Source organism: Onychomys torridus, chromosome 1, assembly GCF_903995425.1.
Source record: "Onychomys torridus chromosome 1, mOncTor1.1, whole genome shotgun sequence".
Taxonomy (NCBI): domain Eukaryota; kingdom Metazoa; phylum Chordata; class Mammalia; order Rodentia; family Cricetidae; genus Onychomys; species Onychomys torridus.
In genome coordinates this window covers 130,846,649-130,870,152 of record NC_050443.1, presented here as the reverse complement: position 1 = coordinate 130,870,152, position 23,504 = coordinate 130,846,649, and the positions used below count along the sequence as shown (strand labels likewise).

At 41.0% G+C, this 23,504-nt stretch overlaps 1 pseudogene; it reads left to right on the top strand.

Moving 5' to 3' along the window:
* The first annotated feature begins 454 nt into the window (after positions 1-454).
* On the top strand, positions 455-12,048 carry LOC118577730 (annotated as a pseudogene).
* Positions 12,049-23,504: the final 11,456 nt, after the last annotated feature.

Below are 23,504 nucleotides of genomic sequence, written 5' to 3'. Positions count from 1 at the left end.
ACAATAGCTGAGACTGTAACACCTGATCTGTCTTTCTGAGTCTGGGTTGCTGGACTGAATCTACCAGGTTAAGCTTAATCCCCAGGGGAGTCTTTGCCCTGGAGTAGATGGGAATAGGGGGTGGGCTGGGGGGAAGGTGGGTGGAGACGGGAGCAGGGAGGACAGGGGAACCCATGGCTGATATGTAAAATTAAATTAAATTATAAAAAAATTATTAAGTTGTTTCAAGATTAACCCTTTGTTGTCTTGAACCTGTTATATTGGTTGTAATTTCATAATTTTTAGCACAAATAGTTAATAAAGCTATTTTAAGGCCAAAAAACCTCAAAGCCCATCCCTAGAGACACACTTCCTCCAATGGGCCACACCTCCAAATCCTTCCCAAATTATCTCACTAACTGGGGACCAGCATCCAAATATATAAGCTTATGGGGAGTATTCCTTTCAAACTACTATGGATGATGTTAAGGTAATGAACATATCCATTACCCACTTTTTCCTTTGGCATTCTGTGTGTGATGCTTGGCCCAAAAGGGGCCATATTTTAACAACTGGATTCCCAAAATGAGACATTTGGAAAGTGGTGGAATCTTTGATAGGTTGGAATCTAATCAGTGATTACTAGTGGTACACCATGCAAGGGCTAGTGGACACAGTCTGTCCTTCTCTCTCTACTCCTCGGTTCAGGATGTGGGCTCACCACCATTGCCACCCATCAGCCCCATGCCAACCCTAAAGCAATGGAGTTGTGGCTAGTAACCTTCCTGTCTTTATCAGATGATTGCCTCAGGCATTCTGTCGTAATAGAAAGCTGACTAAAGAGGCATGCTTGCTGAAAGTTAAGTTTAACTGTGCCTTCTCTCATCTCCAAAGGTGATTTTCCTCAGTCAGAGATTTTAGTAAGATTCAGAGTAGGAAGAAATGGAGTCTCACATCCATAACCTTTCTGTGATGTTGTAAGTCTGTCTCTTTGGGTTTCTAAAAGAAGGAGAAAAATGATTTTACAATACACTTTTGGTCACCTTGTTTCCGGTTACTAATCACTAGACTCGGTGTTTGGTATCAGAATAGTGCCTAACTCCCCAAATGCACTTAATATTTGCCAAATCAAATCATTAACCACAGTATTTTAATATAAATTTTAGTAACTTGACTCATACAATCAAAACTACCAAGTTACTTATACTCAGCAAATTTCCTAGCATACTCTAAGAAAACATTAAATTAATAATTCCCGTGAAAGAAAATCTTTTGATAGCTCTGAGGTTAATGTGATTATTGCTAACTATTTAGTGATTCAGCATATTTTACCAAAACAACATATTTTATTGCTAAGTATATATGGAAATGCCTTACTGGAATAGATTACTCTGCATGCTAAATTTGAAGAGCTTATAAACTAGAGTTGTCTTTGAGGTACCTCCCTGAAAGTTATTGATCAAGAGGGTCCTAAAGCAGCCACAAAAACACAAGCTATTGCCTTTGCCCCTAGTAGTCTGTCGTAGCAAAATGACGAGAATATTGCTAAATATACCTGTAAGTGCCTGCGCTTACTTACCAGGGCCAAGGTCACCCAATATGGCCATGAGGGGTTAAATCAGGCCAGTTAGAGGGGCCTTAGCACAACTGAGGCTATGACAATTTTATTGAGAGCAGTCAGACTTTTTATGCCTTTGTCGGAAGCAGAATATAATGGCAATTGCCAGGATCACTACTATTGTAGTTGCCAGGATAAAGTGAAGTTGTCAAGCCATACAAGGTACACAAGATTAATATCTAAGACCAATTGTCCTGTCAAGTTCCCATTCCCCCTTGACTACTGACAGAACATACAGAGAAACACAAAGTGGCCTGAACGCTTCACTGCCTGAGGGAGTGCCTCAGTCTATCAGGAACTGGAAGGCACATTGTGCCCTAGGAGCCAAGGACTCTAACCTGAAAAACCTATGAGGCAGGCCTCTCAAGGAAGCTAGGCCAGGCCAACTCCGTGATTCCCTGAATATTCCACCCATTTCTGTTTTCACCTCAATACCATGGCTTCTCCTCCAAAATGAACTGAATTGCCTTAAACTGTAAGACAAAATAAATCCTTTCCCTAGCATATTGTTCCTGACAAGTATTCTATCACCACTATAAGAAAAGTAACAACACAGGTAGCTAAGAAGAATCAAAAAGTTGTGATTGATTCCCAATACCTCACCCCAAAAATTAAGGTAGCAGAACTTGCACAGGGTGGGCAGGACTGAAAACTGACCTTTCCTCTGAAATGTAATGCATAAAAATGTAACAGCTAGATTCCTAGGCCAGACCTTCCACTCCTTTTGTGTTCACACAGCCTTTCTGAATGCTTATCATCACTCCAACCAAAGATCAAGCTCTGTAGTCAAGGGAATTGGACCAGGCTCCATGGGCCTAGGACCATGAGCTATATATACACATAGGAGGAAAAACTAAAACAGAAGCGTAAGATCATATCTACACGGTGAGGCGTTGGAGCTCACCCTTCACCATACACCTATTCTCCTCTACCCCATTAGCTCTTGGAGCACTTCTTGCTCAGTTGGTGTCTCCTAGGAGACAGGAGGCTCCTATACAGAGCCAAGGCTCCCCAAGACAAATTAACTGGTTATGTCTATAGCAGGATTCCACAGATCAACTACAAATCTCTGAAGGATCAATAGCAGAAGCCCAGCCAATCACAGTCATGACCACAAATGTCAAGCTTCACACTTTTATCTTTAAAATATAGACTTTATTTTAAAAAAAAAAAAAAGTCTATACAGGCACTGATGGTGCACGCCTTTAATCACAGTACTCAGAAGGCAGTCAGGTGGATCTCTGTGAGTTTGAGGCCAGCCTAGTCTACAAAGCGAGTTCCAGGATAGTCAAGAATACACAGAGAAATGTTGTCTAGAAAAAACAAACCAACAAAGACAAGTCTAGTTCCATATCAAAACTGAGGCACAGGGTCTATCCAGTGAGTCTTCCTGCCCTCCCCATCCATGCCTTCTCCCCAATGCACCAAACCTAGCCAGGTCCCACATCCTGTGTCGCAAACTACTATGCCTTTCCTTGCCTGTATCACAATTAATTTCTAGTCTTCTTCCAGGACCTTCCCTACCTACATCCCAGCCAAAAGGCCCTGATCATACCTCATCCAGTCTTTCCTGTGTTTTTATAAATTTTTCACATTCCTTGCTTATCTGATCTAGATCCTCTGTTTTATCTTCAAGACCTGATAGTCTGTTTTCTGCTTGATTCATTCTACATATAAGTCTTTCCACTGAGTTTTCTAATTGGGCTATTTGGGTTTTTCAATTCCATCTACATTTCAGCTTGAGTCTTCTTCAGTATTTCTATCTCCAGAATGAATTCCATTCTCTAGTCTTGTGTTGTCTCGGTCATTTCCATTATTCTTGTGTTTGTTTAGTTGGACATGTATTCTTCTTAAGCTTTCTCCTTAATTTCACTGAGCTATCTCTTTGTGTCATCTTTAAACTCCTTTGAAGTGTGAACCTAATTAGTCTTAGCAATAAAAACCAGGAGTCAAATATCAGAGTAATAACCTGAAAGATCAGCGAAGCAAAGGAGCAACCATTAGTGACTTCTCACCTCTCTGGATCCTCAGACCAAGAGAGGGCCAAGATCCTGTCTCCACCTACCTTATATTCCTGTCTCTACCTCCCGATTGTACTGGGATTAAAATCCTGAGCCTCCCAAATGCTGAGATCAATGACTTGAGTCTCCTAAATGCTGGGATTAGAGGTGTGTATCACCACTGCCAGGCTCTATGGTTAACTAGTGGTTAGCTCCACCCTCTAATCTCCAGGCAAGCTTTATTTGTCAGAACACAAAATATCACATGAAATTCCTTGAATTCTTGATGAAGTTTGTGATTATTCTTTTAAATTCTATGTCTTGGAGTTCATTTAGATAATTCTCATTAGCAAGCATTTCTGGGGACTGGTAGGATTGGGAGATAATATACTGGCTTAATCTTTCATTTTGTTGTTATTTCTGCAATGAGATCTGAGCATGTGGACTTCCTTTGTTAGTTCTGAGTTTGTTATGGATAAAGCAGGTTGGAGAAGAAAATAGGATGTGGGGGCAGATTGGGCCTAGGAGTTAAAAATGGCTTGGTTGAAATGAAGTAAGGTGGGCAGAGAAGACTGAGCTGTTGTACAGGACATACTTCCTGTTCCAAGCCTGAAGTGTGGAGCTAGATCTGTCTGGTTAGAAAGATTGGATATGACATGGGAGAGTCCTGTGGTCTGGGCCATGGAGGCTCCTGGCCCAAGCCTGACTCTTTAGCAGTGAAGACAGGGAAGGCCAGACTAGGCTAGTATACTGGTGGTGGGACCCTAGCTCAATCTGATGGGTTGCAGAAAAGGTGTGAACAGGGAGTCTGGGGTACTTATTAGACTAGACCCTAGAGGGGATTGGGAAGCCTGGGTACCTATTGGGGTGGTAGAGGCAGCCCAGAATGGACCTGTAAATGGTTGCAGGTATGGCAGATCCTGGCAGAAGCCTAGAGGTTGGCTTTGACATAGGCAGGGTGAAGACCCTAAACAATAGTTTAAAATACTATCTTGTGGGCTAGAGAGATGACTCAGAGGTTAAGAGCACTGGCTGCTCTTCCAGTGGTCCTGAGTTCATATCCACAGCAATCACATGGTGACTCACAACCGTAGGATCTGATGCCTTCCTCTAGCATGCAGGTATACATGCAGAACATTCATATGCATAAAATATAAATAAAATTTAAAATATTTTCTTGTCACACACCTAAGTCAAGGTTTTAAAGGGGTGAATAAAGATAAAATAGGAGCTAGATGACAGTCACATGCAGAAGTGGTCATCTTATGCATCTAAATAGAATGGTTTTCTCCATAGTCAGAGTGGTCTCTCTTACTCCTTCCAAGATGCTCTTCCCACATACTACCCAGTGTTTTCCTGAAGGAAAAGTCAGAACCTGAGGACCAATAGACATCAGCTTAAACCTTATTGGTATCTTAGTACAATGCAATGACCATTTTTCTTCCTATACATTTGAATAGAGAAGATAGCAAGGTCAGATAGAGTGAAGAGGAAGGGATCTGTCTTGGTGTGTTCTTTGGGGACCTTCAATATTATTTTGTCTTTTCAAAGTTTCCTAAACATATTACCTAATTCTTTCTCTTTCTCTCTTCATTTCTGCCATCATGCTCCTTCTGTCTTTTCCTTATTCTTTAAGCCAGGCAGCTACACAAACATGAGGGCAAAGAAGAGATCTATTTGTCACTTTTCATTCGTTCCCAAATATCTGTGACGTCTTTTTGAACATGTCCCATTTAAAAGTTAAGAAAATTTGTTTAGGATAAGAAAATAGAGGATCTGAGAATCCATTGCAAGGAGTCTGACCCAGAGTTGCACAGTGAAGCAGTGATGGCATCCATGGGAAACTGGCATAGCACCTAACAAGGTTAGGCCTGGCCTCTATATGAGCTCCAGGATTCTTCCATGATGAAAGGAAGATGTGTTGATTTCAAAAATGTCTCAAAAGATGAGCACATTCCCAAGAGAGTGTGGAGTCTGAACAGGGGACTACCTTCTAAAGCTGGTCTCTCTTCTATGACCCAGGAGACACATTATTTACAGTTTGTATGGCTTTAGTTGGTTTCCTTTGGTGGGAGTTGTACATTCAGTTATTTTCTTACATATGACCTAGAAAATTCAAAAGCACTTGAGACCCTCTTGCTCCACAGCTGGACCATGGTTGAAGAAGGTGGAGGGAGTCAACCTTGCTAATAATAAACCATGTGCTCAACTGGAAGTAGTGAAGAAATGAGATTCTCCCAGAGCCTAGAAGTGAAACATTTACTGGTCACTTCAGAATACCTGTGTGCGCAAAGTAAAAGGACTTGGATCACAAGAAAGAAAATCTTTCTAAGGCGAGTCCCTTCGCCTCTCTAACAAGGTGTGTCAAGGGGCTCAGATCCAGGTACAATTTTACAGATTTACAAATGGCTTTGTCTCATCCTCCTTCATTGCAAGGTTTCACTATGTAATTGCTTTTGTGAAGCTTTTAAACACAGTAGTCAGATCTATAGAAGGTTGACCTGAATATGTAGGCTGTGTGACCGTACATTAGCATGTGGAGAATGAGGACCAGATGGGAGGTCTGCAAAAGCCTTTTCTCATTCAGTTGATGTTGAGGTCTGCGAACACAGACTCAGAGGTATGGGTTGATGTTGAGATACCTAATCTATCTGATTTCTTTCATTAAAAAGCATTAACTTTGTAAAATCTATTGTTCCCTAATTGATCAAATCTAGTATAATTTGATGAACATTCTAGATTTGAAGTCAGAAAGCATCTCCTGCTTTGTTTGTTTGTTTGTTTGTTAAGATTGCTTTCCCATGGTAGGGTGGGTATAGTCAGCAGTAATTCAGTGAAAATTTCAAATGGCTGGAAGAAAGATATTTTAATGTTTTCATAATACAGAAATGACAAATACTTGAAAAGATAAATATGTTTAGCCTGCTTTAAGGATTGTAAAATGCAAACATGTACACAAAAATGTTTTTTAACATGGTCATGTCATTAGTTTTTATGTTTCTATTAGAAATATTATTTTTTATTCTATGACCAGATTGGGGAGATGGCTCAGTTGTGACATGCTTGCCATGCAAGCATGAGGACATGAATTAGGATCCTCAGCACCATGTAAAAAGCCAAGTGTTTGACATGCACCTGTAATCTATTATTGAGGAGGCAGAGATAGGTGGATCCTTTAAGTTCTCTGGGCAGTCAGTCTAGGCAAATTTAAGAAGTCCAGGTTCAGGGAGAGCCCTCTCTCAAAAATTAATATAGAGAGAAAATGAGATAGACATTCAATGTTGATCTGTATTCTCTACATGCTTATACACACAGGTATACATGTGCACACACAAGATGCATGACCAACATTAAGGGATATTTATTTTGGAGACAAGATCTTTTTTTAATATATGTATTTATTGAGTTTTTTTTCATTTTACATACCAACCCCAGTTCCCCCTCCCTCCCCTTCACCCACCTCCTCACCTCCCTCCCACTCTACCCCATCCACTCCTCAAAGTGGGTAAGGCTCCCATGGTAGTCAACAAAGTGCCATACCAAGTTGAAGGAGAGCCTATCCCCTCCCCATTGTATCAAGGCTGAGCAAGGTATCCCACCACAGGGAATGGGTTCCAAAAAGTCAGTTCATGCACCTGGGATAAGTCCTGGTCCTGCTACCAGGGACCCCACAAACAGATCAAGCCACACAACTGTCACCCACATTCAGTGGGCCTAGTTCTGTCCCATGCAGGTTCCTGAGCTGTCAGTCCAGAGTCAGTGAGCTCCAACTAGCATCGGTGGGTTTCCCCATTGTGATCTTGACCCCCCTCTTCTTCTTTTTTTTTTTTTTTGAATGCTGAATGCTGTTTATTGAAGGAGGGAGGAGATCTTAAATACAGGCTTACAGCACAATGGGAGAAGCCCAGAGGGCAGAAGTTCGCTTCTGATTTTTTTTTGGGGGGGGAGCTGAGGATCAAACCCCGAGCCTTGCACTTGCTAGGCAAGTGCTCTACCACTGAGCTAAATCCCCAACCCCTCTTCTGATGTTTTACAATCTTGTATCTAAGCTGTTAATGCCCAATATGCTGGATACACAGACAAGGATCTTCCCTTAAGCATTCAGGAGTGTGGAATCTGGCAGGGAATTAGCATAGGGAGGATATCAAGTCAAGGTCTGCAAGCAATGCAACAGTTACCCAAAACAGGGGCCAGGGACCTACAGGTCCCCCCCCCCTTTTACTAAAAAATGAGCTTCTAACTTAGGTTGCATGGGACATCAACAGGTCACCTTACCCATCATGGAGACACCTGTCCAGGCCACACAGGCACTCTGTCTTAGGTTGGTGAGCGCCCCCCAGATATTACCTGTCTCTGAATACTCATTATCATACAGACTAAATTGTGTGAGAGCTGCAGAGTTAACTGTTGCCAAAGATCTCTAAATGGTGCTGGGCTTGCAATCTGTATGTTCGACACAGAAAAAACCAACAGAACTCTTAACCCACCCATAGCTGGTAGGCTAAAGGCAACTGAGCCATTCCCTTCCTTAACGAGCCTTACTGAAAATTGGAGTCCTTGTAAGATGGTATCCCAAAAGCAAATGGAACTTGAGTTTGTAAATTTATAACTTTCAAAGCCAATTGAAATGTATATAACTATTTATTTAAATTTGTCATGCCCAATAGAATGAAAGATTAATTAACTGTGGTAGCTACTTTTGCTGCCAGGGTCTCCACTGTGCTAGCTGTAGTAACCAATTATGAAATGGCAATCCCAGAAACAGTAGTAGCGGTGGTCACCACTGTTATAACAGCAACAATGGCAGCAGTGATGTCAAATTCTCTTCTGGAGCGTGTGGGTATCCATTGGCATGGACACAACTCCAGGAACACGAACTGCTGAGGCCCATTATTCTTGATCCCAGCATGACTTAAGCTGGCAGCTCTGCAAAAGAACAACTAAGACCCATAAAGGAAAAACAGGCATCTCACAAAGAGCAGAAATAATGGTCTCATAATGGTTACATTCAGACTCACAAATTTTAAGGTATCTTCAAAGGGGGCTAAATGAATTTCAGGAGGCCAATAAATGTTGCACAGAGCCACTCCTGAGAAGTAGGTACTGCTCCAGCTTGAATAGGATTCTGAGATTGAAAATGCTTAGCTGGCATGCTACTGTTAATAAATGGAGGTCAGTGATTTCAGTGTTATCCTTAATCTGCTAGGTGTCTGGGTGACACGTTCTCAAACATACTTGAAAAAGCAGTTACCATACATTACCTTCTGAAGAATCCAACCACATGGCTGCAGTTCCTAGGCTTACGTTAATGCTTGCCAAAGCTGGCCCTATTGGGCTTTCGATCCCCATTGGCATCGGAAGAGGAGAGTTTTTCACAAAGGCCCAATAGGTCTCTGCCATGTCGGGCTTCAGCTGCAGCCACAGTGCTCACTCAGTGCTCAGAAACCCAAAGAGGAATTTCATTGTCCTGAGGAAAGACATAAGCAGAACTCCAGGCCCACACCAACACCAGATTGGGTCCCTCCAAGTGTCAGTAGAAAGAACCTTCCGTGGAGCCTGGATCTCACTATGTTGTGTCTGTTGGTCTATAACTTGTGAACTCGAGCAGTCTTCTACCTCATCCGCGTGAGTGGTATAGCTGCTGGCAGACACCCCAGACCTGGCTATGAGGAACTTCTAAACTACGAAAATGCTTGGCTAAGACTAGCCAAAAGAAGGAGGGTGAAGAGAGGGAGAAAGAAATGAAAAGAGGAATTAATGTAGTGCTTTGGGAATTGTAATATAGTACAATTAGTCCTATCTGCATTGTTCTTAATAGACAAAAGTTTTTCATATTTTGTTTCAGACAAGAGTTGAATTAGTCATAATTTTTTTTCAGTGTCAGCTAAGTAAATACTATGGAGGACTATCAGTCAAATATCTTAAAGGAAAAGAGGGTATCAGAGATATTACTTTTTGATGTCATCTTTCAATTATCCTTCTCTTTCAATTTTCTGAACAAACAAAAGTGGAGGTTGACCCCAATGAGGAAGGAAAATTTCTCAAAAAAAAAAAAAAAATTGTGAGAAAAAGCTGAGGGGAAAGGCCAAGATAAGTTTTATCTGAATAAAAAAAGAAAAGAAAAGAAAAGAAAAGAAATACTAAGCCTTTTTCATTAGTAGGAAGCAACTGAAAACAAGGCTTAATTAGAAATAGCAATCCCTAGTGGGTGAAGAAAACAATGTGGCAAGGTAAAGATACCTCTGAGATCATTAGCAATATCATGGCAGGTTTAACCCAGGTCTCTGTGTGGTTTTTTTCAGCCATTTTCTCTCTCAGAGCTCCTTGGGTAAATGCTCAGCAGGTGCTACTATGAAAAGCTGAGAGTTTCAGGTCATCCATTACTAGAGTCATTTTGAAAAATAATGTATTACCTTGTAGTTTCTTCTTCTTCAAAGAGGATAAATTACCCTCCCTTTCATGGAGAAGTGTTTACGAAAAATATGTTATGGTTGTCCGTGTGTGTGTGTGTGTGTGTGTGTGTGTGTGTGTGTGTGTGTGTATTCTATGTATATGTTTGTGTGGATATGTGCATGTGTGTTTGAAGATGTGTGTAGAGGCCAAGAGTTAGACATCAGGTATCCCGATGGCTCTCCACTTTGGTTTTTAATCTGTTCGATTTTTTGTTGTTGTTGTTGTTGTCTTGTTTTGTAGTTTGTTTTTGAGACAGGGTCTCTCACTGAATATTGTCATTAATGGCTAGACTGGATAATCAGTTGCAAAATCTCCCTGTCTGCACTGACCCACATCCACCCAGCACTGAGGTTACAGATGTACTCTACCAGCCCCCAGCTTCTACATGGGTGCAGGGACCTGCATCAAGACTCGGGTCTTCATGCTTGAGTAACATGCACTAATGGAACTATCTTCTCAGCCCTAATTGTCCGGTTGCTGACAGCACTTTCAATGACCTTCTCATTGCTCTGTTCATTTGCACAACAGTGTCTCTGAAATAACTTCTGTTGATAAGGAGACATTTGGAAAGATAGTCTTAACACCTATATACTTCCACATTCTCCCTTTCTACCTGCAGCTAGTGTGTAATAGCCCACAGGAATGTGTGTCTTCTTCATAATACATGGGATCTCTAGATTATAATTATGCCTCCACAGGGACATTTTTACATCTTATGTGGTCATAGACTTTTTATAAGAGGCTTTGAATTACCAAGCTCACCAAAAACATTGCTTTTCGTACAACAGTTCTTAAATAAGATCAAAGCAAGGATTGCTATATTTTACTAAGAAACAATGAGGCTCAACATTCTCAGATGGGATGGGGATTTGGAGGATGACTAATGAAATAATCTCCTTTTCTCACCTTTCATCAGCAGGTGAAGCCAAGCAGATCTGTGTCAGGAAATGAAAACCACACCTCTGTGGACATGTTTGTCCTCCTGGGGCTCCTGGACCAAACAGAACTGCAGCTCATCCTTTTTACAGTCTTCCTAGGGACCTACCTCATGACTCTGATTTGGAACCTGGCCTTCATAATCCTCATCAGGATGGACTCTTGCCTGCAAACACCCATGTACTTTTTTCTCAGTTTCTTGTCACTTATAGACATCTGCTTTTCTTCTTCCATCAGCCCGAGGATGCTTCCAGACTTACTAAAAGCTGAGAAAACAATTTCCTTTCTTGCTTGTGCCACAGTGTTTTGTTTTGGCCTGGATGGGTATGTTTGAGTGCTGCTGGCTGGCTGCCATGGCCTATTACAGGGATGTGGCCACCAGTAGTCCTCTGCGGTTCTCAGCCATCATGGCCCCAAGCCTTTGCTGGAGGATGGTGGCTGGTGGCTGTGAGAGTAGTTTTCTTAGTAGCCTTGTTCAAACAGTTGCTTGTTTTAATCTCTACTACTGTGGACCAAATGTCATTCACCATTTCTTTTGTGACATGTCTCAGATCCTTCCCTTGTCTTGTTCTGATCCCTTTTTCAGCCAGTTGGTTCTTTTCCTGGCAGCTGTTTTTGTTGGGTTTGGCCTTTTCCATGTTATCCTCTTATCCTATGTCTTCATTGCAGTTTCTGTCCTGAAAATCGCCTCGCTCAAAGGCTGTATCAAGGCCTTCAAGACCTGTGGCTCCCACCTGGCGACAGTGGCCCTCTTCTACGGCACAGTCCTCTCTGTGTGCCTGCACCACAGCTCTCAGCACTCCACAAAACAGGACAAGGTGCTTTCTGTGGTCTATGCCATCCTCATTCCCATGTTAAACCCTCTGATCTACAGTCTGAGGAATACATAGATCAAGGGGGCCCTCAAGAGAATGATGAGGAAGGCAGCACATTCACCTCAGAAAGAGTAGCATCTGGGCAGGTACCATCCCCAAAAGGAAGGCAGAAGTAAAAACATGGAGGACACTTTCTGTAGACCTTTCAGATGAAAAACTGGAAATTGTAATAATCTGGCTTCCTTGACTCCTGGTGTTACTGTGTTAGCTGTTTCCAGGTGGTCTGTCTAAGATAATGTCATTGAAACTGAACACAATTTTAAAAACTTGCTTCTCAGTGTCTTCTGGTTATGACAAGACCTTTGCACTCATGAGCTCAGCACCTATGATTGCCTACACAAGGCCTAAATATCAAGCCAATCAACATGTTAGCACAGCTGGAAAGGGGGCACATAAGCCTCAACCCTAAGGTGAGGAAATATTTAACAATTGATGACTGTTATAGAATGGAGAATTATTTTTAAAGGGGATGATCTTCACAGTTGGATGTCTGTCTCCCTGTGCATATATAGGTAGCACTAGCTGGACTCAGTGGATTTTTTAATGAAGGACATGAAATTGAAAGGGGAATGTGACGATGATGGGAAGGTTAGGAAGGTGGTAGGAGGTAGATATGAGCAAAACACACTGTATGAATTTATAAAATCCTCAAATATTTGAAAAAAGAGAAAAGCTGCTGGCATTAGTAACTAGGTCCAGATAGATAAAACCTTAACATCACGGCGATTTTTAGAACTTAGTAACTAGGTCCAGATAGATAAAACCTTAACATCACAGCGATTTTTAGAACTTAGTAACTAGGTCCAGATAGATAAAACCTTAACATCACAGCGATGTTTAGAACTTAGTAACTAGGTTCCAGATCGATAAAACCTTAACATCACAGCGATGTTTAGAACTTAGTAACTAGGTCCAGATAGATAAAAACCTTAACATCACAGCAATTTTTAGAACACAGTGTGTTTTAAGAGCTAGTACACATAGAGAGATGGCAAGAACCAGGAGTGAACATAGCTCTTTCATTTCTTCACTGGTTGTAGTGATTTTAATTTAGCAATTTTTACATTGTACGAAGCATAAAGCTGTGTGATGCATGAAATAACTCTATGGCAATTGAAAATTACTTGAAATAAATTTTTTATAATATTATGCCCAAGCAGAAATGCAGAATGAGAATAAATGAATGATAAAGACAGAAGGGGAAGAGAGAGAGGGAAGGAGAAAAGGGAGTGAAGGAGAGAAATGGGGGAAGAAGGGGAATAAGAAAAGGGGAGAAAGGGAGAGGAGAGGAGGGCAAGGGAGAGGATGGAATGGCAGAGAAGGGAAAAGAAGAGAGAAGAGGAAAGAAAAGAAAAATTAGAGGAGGAGAAGAGACATGGTGTGGGCATACGATGTTCGTAGGCTACTTCTCAAATAAATAATCCTTTCCCTCTGATTTGAAGAAGCTTCATTGAAGCAGTAAGATCAAGAGTTCAAGGTCATGCTCAGCTATGTAGTGGGTTTTAGGTCAGCCTGGGCTACACCATACCCTAAATAAATAAATAATAAGGCATGATCGTATTTGTATGTGACGTCTTTAATAAGGAGAGAGAGAAAATAAAGGAAGAAAATACCAAATACAGATAGATTAAAAAATAAAATGATGGAGATGGAGATGGGGTATGACAAGGAGGGAATGGGAGATACAGATTAAAGACTTGAATTCAAAGTAGGAAATTGGATTGAACAAATCCTAAGATCTAATATACACCATGGGGATATGATTATAAGGAGTATATCGCATTAAGGGTTTCATTTCTGTTGCATAATTCCCTCATCTGGTTAAGGGGAAGAAACAATCAACCCTGCGAAGCAGATGTAGGATCGTTTCCCATGTATGTGTGAGGAAAACAAGACATCGAGGAACACAATGGGACTTATTCATGACAGAGCCACAGCTTGTGATTCAAACTACGAGAACTGATAGTGGGTGATTTGAGTTGAATTCTGACTCTGGCACTTAGAGCTATGTGACTTTGAACAGATAATCTCTCAAGCCCAAGTATTCTTACCTACAGTGAAACTAAGAGCAGGAACTAGTTTAGTGGAGTAGCTCTTTAGTGGGAATTAACTTGAATAAAAAAAAAATACTAAGCAGTAAATTACATCACAAAGATGTAGTAAACAGTCCAGTAGGGACAAAAGCAGACAAATCATTAGGACAGAATGCAGAGCCCAGAATTAGACCCTGGCACACCCATTCATCTGGTGTGCAACAAGAGCTTCAGGAAGACATAACAATCAGCTCCTCAATTCAGGGTACTGGAAAAACCGTATTTCCACATGAAAACCAACAAATGTGGTCCCTTACCTTACAACACACACACACACACACACACACACACACACACACACACACACACACACACACACGAGCTCATCTTTAAGAGACTTAAGCATGAGATCTGACTCCAAAAGTCTCCAACAAGAAAATATATAATAACAAGTCCAACTCCTAGACAATGATTTCTTAGAAATTTCAACAAAGTTCTTGTTCAAAAAGCAAGAATGGGGTTGAGGACTTAGCTCAGTGGTAGAGTAAGGCCCTGGGTTCGATACTCAGCTCAAAAAAATAAAATAAAATAAAAATAAAACAAATAAAAAGCAAGAATGAAGGAACGGGATTACTTGTTATGACTGAATTTGAAGTTCCCATCCTCATTCATTTGGATTTTTTGTTTTATTTGAGCCAGGGCCCCACTATATAGAGCAGACTGGTCTGGAACTCAGCATGTAGATCAGGCTGGTCTGGAACTCACTATGTAGACCAGGCTGTGTTTGAACTCACAGAAGTTCTGCCTGGGCCTTCACCTCCCAAGTGCTGGTATTACAGGCCTGTACCACCATACCCAGCAATGCTCATGTGTTTAAATACCTATTTCAGCTTGTGGCACTGTTTTTGAAAGGTTATGGAACCTTTGGGACACAGTCCCTTGCTGGTATTATTGGCCATAGGTAGCAGTCCTTTGAAGATTGTATTTGTTCCCTTCTTGTGTCAGTCTAGCCTTGTACTCCAAAGCTGATAAGTCATTATGGTGTGACTTGTGACCTATGCCCTATGACCTGTGCCCTGTGACCTGTCCACCTGCTGTCATGCCTTCTCCACCATGATGCCCTGAAACCATCATTCAAAATAAAATTTCTTCCTTTAAGTTGTTTCTGTTGGGTATTTTATCACAGGGGCAAGAAAGGCAGCTAATATACATCAATATAAAAACACTTGCACAGAAAAGAAAATATCAAAATGTAAGGCTAGCTAGAGACTGAGAACAAATATTTGAAAACCACATATCTGATAATGGATTAACAGCCAATTCCTATGAATATCATAGGCAGCTCAACAGCAAGAAACAGAAAACCAAATTAAAAATGAACAAAGCTTGTGATTAGACAAAATTATCCAAAGATAATTTTACAATGACCAACAGGTATATGAGAAGTTCATGAGCATCCTTAGCTTGTATGAAAATGCAAATGAAAACAGACTAAGCTATGACCTGTGTCTGTTTTAATAGCTGTGATCAAACAAAACAAGAGACCACAAGTGTGGGCAAGTGTGTGGAGAAAAGAGAATCCTCTTACAGCATTAGAGAACTAAATGTTAGTAATCCACTGTGGAAATACTATGGAGGCTCCTTCAAAAACTAATATAGAATTATCAAATGATCCAGCTATCCTTCTTGTGTGTATATGCACAGAGGAAATGAAACCAACACCTCCAAAAGATAGCTGACCCCCATATTCACTGCAGCATCATTCAAGAAGCCAAGATGTGGAAACAACAAAGATTTCTTTCTGTGGATAAGTAGACACACACACACACACACACACACACACACACACACACACACACACACTTAAACAAAAGAGATCATTGGAGAATATTAATTGGCTTGCTTAAAACAATTAGTGTTTACCCCTGAACCTTTAGTTAAAAATCAATCCCATTCAAACAATGATGATTGAGGACAGGAAAGAAATCTCTCCCTTCCCCTGCTACTCCTCAGAAGACGGTTATGAAAGCTAGACAACAATTACATGTTTTTGTAATTTAACTATCAGTGTAATAAAAATCAACTATATACAGTCCTAACAAACCAGTCATTTCAATGCTTATAGAAAGGAGCTCTGGTTCCATTAACATATGCACATACATCTGTTGTTATCTTTAATAATTTCTATAAAATAAAAATTATATTAATACTCATATTAGTGAGAGGACTCAGCAGGTAAAAGTACTTTCCAACAAGGCTAGTGACCTGAATTCAACCTATGGAGCCCATAAGCCTATGACCTCCATATGCATGCCTGGACAAGTGCTCAGGGGCACACATCAATAAGCAGATATAAATTATGTAGATAACACTTTAGGCATCCTACTATTAAAAGCTATACCAGTAATCTGGGCATTATATTGCTAAAAATATCTTATACAAACTTCTAAATATAAAATCTTTGTAGTCTATAGTAAAGATATTCACACTGTAGACAGATTATTACCTACCTTGAATATTCATTAGGAAGTTTCAATTAGAAAAGAAAAATAAGCCAGTTGTGGTGTCTCAGATCTGTAATATAATATTCAGGAGGCTGAGGCAAGAGAATTGCTGTAAACTCAAGGGCATCCTGGTCTACATAATGAATTCTAAGTCAGCCTGAGCCATGTAGTGAAACCCATGTCAAAGAAATACAAGTAAAAAGGAATTAATAACTACAATACCAAAATAAAATATTAGATCCAGAAAAATCTTAGATAGATATTTCTAAGCAAAAACTGAAAAAAAATCTGAACAAACAATACACTACTAACTCTATGGTACTCCAGAAAAAGGCAAAATTATGAAGACATTTTAAATACCAATGTTTTCTAGTAGTCATTCATACACCAAGGAGAGATGAACAGAGCACAGAGAATCATTTAGGACTATAAGACACTGTAATATTGGTTGCCTGTTATTATATACTTAACAAAACTCACAATGAACAGGACCACAAGTAGAATGCAAATGAAAACTAGTTATTTATAAGTTGGGTGATAATATTCCTGTAAGGGTTTATCAATTGCAACAAAACACCACTGTAATGGGGTGTCATTAAATGAGGACTGCTTCATGTGTGTAAGGGTAGGGGGTGTGTGAGGACTCTACTTCCTGCTCTACTTTGATATGGAGCTGGACTTGCTTTTACAAAATAAAGTCTATCTTTTAAAGACAAAAGCATGAAGCTTGACATTCATGGTCATGAATGTGGTTGACTAGGCTTCTGTTATTAATTCTGCAAGGACTTGTAGTTGTTCTGTGGAGTCCTGCTGCAGGCCTCACTTATTTTGTCTCAGGGAGCCTTGGCTCTGCATAGAAGCCTCCTGTCTCCCAGGAGATTCCAATCTAACAGCAATGTTCCAAGAGCTAATGGGATAGAGTATAGAAAGGGTGTATGGTGAATGAGGGCTCCAGCACCTCACTGTGTAGATATGATCTTATTCCTCTGTTTTAGCTTTCATATATATATATATATATTAGTGCTATGGGATGTTCTGTATGTTAAATGTGTTTCTCTGATTGGTTAATAAATAAAATACTGGTTGGCCAGTAGCCAGGCAGGAAGTATTGGTGGGTCAAGCAGAGAAGAGAATTCTGGGGAGTGGAGGACTGAGTCAGAGAGACACTGCCAGCCGCTTCATGAAAAGCGAGATGTAAGGTGCCAGTGAGCCATGAGCCACATGGCAACTCATAGACTAATAGAAATGGGTTAGTTTAAGATATAATAACTAGATAACAAGAAGCCTGAGCCATTAAGCCAAATAGTTTAAATAATATAAGCGCCTGTTTGTTTATTTTATAAGTGGACTGTCAGACTGCCAGGGTTTGGCGGGAGCTGGAGAGAAACACCCCAGCTACATACTGGATCTAGTGTTTTACTTTGATATTGTAGTTATTCCTTTTTACTTTTATTTCTTTGACATGGGGTTTTACTACATAGCTCAGGAGGACTTAGAATTCTCATATATATATATGTATGTATGTATGTATGTATATATGGAGGGAGAGAGCGTGAGTGAGCTCATGGCCCTGGGCCCACAGAACCTGGTCCAATTCCCTTGATTATAGGTTTCTGTCTTTTGCTGGAGTGATGTAACACTGTGGGAAAGGCTGTCTGAACACAAAATGGGGAGAAGACTGCCTAGAAACCTAGTTGTTTTGCAATCCATTTTGAGCTGAAGGGCCAGTTTTCAGCCCTGCCCACCCTGTATAGGTCCCTCCTACCTTAATTTCTAGAGCTGTTCAATGGAAATCAATGCACCTCTCTCTGACTTTTCCTACCCACCTGTGTTAACTACTTTTCTTGCAGCTATGACAGAACAGACAACAGAAATAAGGATGAAGGAACTGTTTGTTTAAGTGAATAAACCATTATGGTGGAGACAGCAAGATGGTAGATGGCTCTCATACAGGGCAGCGTGAGATTGCCTGAGAGGGAGGACAAGCAGGCTACAATGATATTCCCTTCCCTCAGCTATCTCCACCTTCTGAAGACAGCAGACCCTCTTAAAACAGCGCCATCTTCTGGGAAACAAAAGTTTAATCACATGGACTATTAGGGACATTCCACATTCAAACCACATTTTTTTTGTATTTTTTTAATTTTATAAGTTAATTTATTTTTACATATCAGCCATGGATTCCCCTGTCCTCCCTCCTCCCACCACCCCCACCCTCTCCCCAGCCCACCCCCCATTCCCATCTCCTCCAGGGCAAGGACTCCCCTGGGGATTGAGCTCAGTCCAGGCAGGTCCAGTCCCCTCCTCCCACTCTGAGCAAAGTGTCCCTGCATAGGCCCCAGGTTCCAAACAGCCAGCTCATGCACTAAGGACAGGGCCCGGTCCCACTGCCTGGGGGCCTCCCAAACAGTTCAAGCTAATTGACTGTCTCACTTATCCAGAGGGCCTGATCCAGTTGGAGGCTCCTCAGCTATTGGTTCATAATTCATGTGTTTCCACTAGTTCGGCTATTTGTCCCTGTGTTTTTTCTAATCTTGGTCTCAACAATGCTCAATCATACAATCCCTCCTCTTAGCCAGAACCTGGAAACAACCTAGATGCCCTTCAACTAAAGAATGGATAAAGAAAATGTGGTACATACACACAATGGAGTACTACTCAGCAGAGAAAAACAATGACATCATGAGGTTTGCAGGCAAATGGATGGATCTAGAAAAAATCATCCTGAGTGAGGTAACCCAGACTCAGAAAGATAAACATGGTATGTACTCACTCATAGGAGGATACTAGATGTAAAACAAAGATCACTAGACTGCTGCTCACAACTCCAAGGAGGCTACCTAGAAAACAGGACCCTAAGAAAGACACAGGGATCCCTCAATGACAGAGAAATGGATGAGTATAGTAGGAATCTTAAAAGGTCTTATTAATGAAACTCAAATCCGAGGCCAGTTACTGGAGTGAATGCTGGAAGATCAGAGACACAGAACAAGCCACAGCTATCTCACCTTGCTAGTTCCTCAGGTGATCCTTTTTCCTCAGGCTGGAAGCTTCTGAGTCCTCCTCCACATGAATCTCAGCTGAACTGTGTTGCTCCAAAGCCTGAACGCTTAACCAACCAAATGCTTAACTAACTACATGCTTTACTCTAATTGCTCTGGTTTCTGGTCTTCATGCCTTATATACCTTTCTCTTTCTGCTGTCACTGCCTGGGATTAAAGGTTGGGTTTCTGGGATTAAAGGCGTGGGTCACCATGCTAAACTGTTTCTAAAGTGGCCTTGAACTCAGAGATCTGATAGCTCTGCCTCCCAAGTGCTGGGATTAAAGGCGTGTACCACTACCACCCAACTTCTGCTATAGTTTACTCTTCCCATTTTCTAGCCACCATTTTTGGCGTTGTTCTAGTGGCTGTCTGTTCTCTGACCCCAAATTTGTTTATTTCGGGGAACACACAATGTTTGAGGGAATACAATACCCACCACAGATGAGATCTACATGAACAACCTGGACATGATTGGGGGTAATGAAGGGCAAGGTTCGAGGAAAAGAGAGCTTAGGAGAGCAGGAGATCCCAGCTAGATTAAGAACAGAAAGGGAGAACAAGGAATAACAGACCATGATAAATGAAGACCCCCTAAGAATAGGAAGAAGCAAAGTGCTAGAGAGGTCCCCAGAAATCCACAAAGATACCTCCACAATAGACTACTGGCAATGATCGAGAGAAAGCCCGAACTGACCTACTCTGGTAATCCAGATGGCCAAACACCCTAACTATCGTGCTAGAACTCTCATCCAATGACTGAGGGTAGCAGATGCAGAGATTCACAGCCAGGCCCCAGGTGGAGCTCCAGGAAACCACATTTTATTGTCATTTTATATACCAACCACAGATACCCTCTCATCCCTCCTCCCGCTCCCCACCTTCCCACCTTCTGCTCCCCTCACCGATCCACCCCTCATCTCCTCCAAAAGGGTAAGATCTCCCATGGGGGAGAGTTAAGCCTGGTACATTCAGTTGAAGCAGGACCAAGCTGTGTTATCAAGGTGAGCAAGATGTCCGACTATAAGTAATGGGATCCAGAAAGTCGGCTCATTCGCCAGGGATAGATCCTGGTCACACTGCCAGGGGCCCCTCAAACAAACCCAGCTACACAACTGTCTCCCGTATGCAGAAGATCTAGTCTGGTCCCATGCAGTTTCCACAGATGTTGGCCTAAGTTTGTGAGTTCCTTTGAGCTTGGTTCACTTGTCTCTGTAGATTTCCTCATCATAATCTTGAACCCCCTTATTCAAATAATCCCTCTTCCCTCTCTTTGACTGGACTCCCAGAGCTGTAATCAGATTGGTGACTATCCTGTCATCATAGAGCCTTCATCCAGTAACTGATGGAAGATACAGAGATCCATAACCATGCACCAGGTCAAACCATATTTTAAACATTTATATATTCAGTGTGTGTGTGTGTGTGTGTGTGTGTGTGTGTGTGTGTGTGTGTGTTTGGGGATACATACCACAGCCCCTATGTGAAGATTAGAAGACAGCTTGCAGGAATTTATTTTCTCTTTCCACCAGGTAGATCCTGGAGTTTTGAACTCAAGTCATTTAACTTGGCTGCAAGCTCCTTTATCTTCTAGGCCCACTAGCCTGAATAACAGTGGTTTTACTTTACAATAAAAACAAATTTTAGTATCATTTGTAGGTGAACTTTAGGAAAGAGTAAGAATCTTATGTGGATTCAACCCAAATGTTTAACACAAAATTAACAGTTTTTTTCCAATTTTTAAAACCATTTCCTATTTTCAGCATAAATAAATTATTAACATACTATTGTTCACATAGTGTTTCCAAAAACTTCAGGTAATGTAAGTTTAAATTATTTTAACATATTTTATTACTAATCATTAAGCAGAAAAATGTTTTAAATTTTCATTTTTTTACTCTTGAATTAGAAGTTGTTCATTTACACATGTCTAGTCACATTTATCTCACCCTAATTTTCCTATTTAATACTTCTCTCACAAAATTAACTAGCTTACACTGTTATCATGGCATTTCCATCATGAAGTGCTATTCTTGGGTGGTAAATATACATAAATGCATGAACATTTTAATTGTAAAAGAATCACATTTGTTCTCACTCCAAAATTATAATTAAAGCTTTAAAAAATTTAAATTGCAATCTGTTGGAGGAGACCAAGAATTTGAGGAATTCTATATCAAATACAGGAAGAAAAAAAAAAACCACTAAATACTTGTTCGGATACACTTTAATTGACCTGAACAAACAAGGCCTACAAATGCATAATTTTTATGAATTTCACTTTTAAAAACGATTCTTTCATAAATAAATAAATAAATACAATTATTTCATTAGTTCTTTAAAATTAGCATACCTAATAATGAATTTCATCATGGCACTTTTATAAACTACCCTTTAAAAAAAAAAAAATGAACTTACATGTTGTTGCTATAGCATGTTAATTATTAAATAGTTATGATAATCATATTTACCTAAGATCTCTACCAAAAACTTTCTTCCTATGTGAGTCATTCGGTTTAGGTTTTTTGTTGTTGATTTTGGGGGTGTTGTTGTTGTTGTTGTTTGTTTGTTTGTTTAGGTAGGCCAGGAAATTTTCTAAGCATAAATAGCAGGGCAATTTAAACATTATGAGTCAAATCCATAACATATATTAAAACACTAAGATTAATTCACACATTTGACAAACCAAGCACTATTCTCATCCCAGAATGCTGAGGGTCAGTTCTCAGTGACTGAAGAAAGGTGACCAAGAAAGCACTGTGAAATCATCTCCCTCCAAATGGACAGGTTGACAGCATCACAGAAATGCTCACTAAAGAAAGGGGGCACCCCGTCCTGTTCGGCATATCACCAGGAACTCTGAGGAAGACTACCTTTGGAAATCAGAGTGCGGCCACTTGCCTTTAAGAAAACATGCCATATTCATCAGCTATCCATTGCTACAATGGGATGCCTGAGGCAATTAGCTTATAAAGACAGGTTATTTAGCCACAGTTCTGGACGTTGTCGTCCAAGACTGGACAGTTTCAATACTTTTCACTGTGATGAGATCACTGGTGCCAATGGTGGGGAGCACACTGGAGTAAACCTCTCACCTCCTGAGCACAACTGACTCCATTGATGGAAGTACCACTCAGACCACAAAATCCAGCACATAGGCAGGACCACCTGACAAAACATAAACAAAGACCTACTCCATCCACATCTGGTTCTGGGAAAGTCTCTAATTGTGCTAATCTTGCTTTTAGACTTCTGTACTTCTGTTTCTAGCTTACTGTTCTTGTTAACTGACATGTGTCAGCCCAGAACATGGGGTCTGCACTTAAAACTTACCCTGAGAAATGGCACACTGGCATCTCAAACACCCAGTACGGTTGCAAGCTGACTAATAAAGACTTTCTATTGGCTTATACCCATGACCCAGCAGGCAGTCTTCTCTGGTAGATGCCCACAACACCAGAAGGAAGGAAAACTGAGACACATGCTCCACAGGCACTTGCATAATACATGACTAGTGACCACTGATTAGGCTCCAACCTGTCAAAGGATCTACCACCTCCCAAACGTCTCATTCTGGGAATCCGGCTGTTAAGATACGAGCTTTGGCAGGGCTCACATGAGCTCACAGAGACGGTAAGCAAGGGGCCTGCGTGGGTCTTCACCAGGTCCTCTGTGTATATGTGACGGCTGTTAGTTTGGTGTCTCTATGGGACTCCTAACAGTGGAAGCGGGTGTATCTCTGACTTTTTTGTCTCCTCTTGGGATGCTTTTCCTCCTCTTGGTTTCCTTGTCCAGCTCAATGACAGGTTTTTCCTTGTCCTATTGTATCTTGTTTTGTCCTGTTTGACTGTCATCTCTTGGAGGCCAGCTCTTTTCTGAAGAGGAAACCGAGAAGGCATTGGTCTGGTGGGTGGGGGGGGGGGGGGGTATCTGGGAGGAGTAGAAACTGTGGTTGGGATGTACTGTATGAGAGAAGAATCTGTTTTCAATCACACACACACACACACACACACACACACACACACACACACACACACATCTTGTAAAAAGACATGTGCTTTGGGA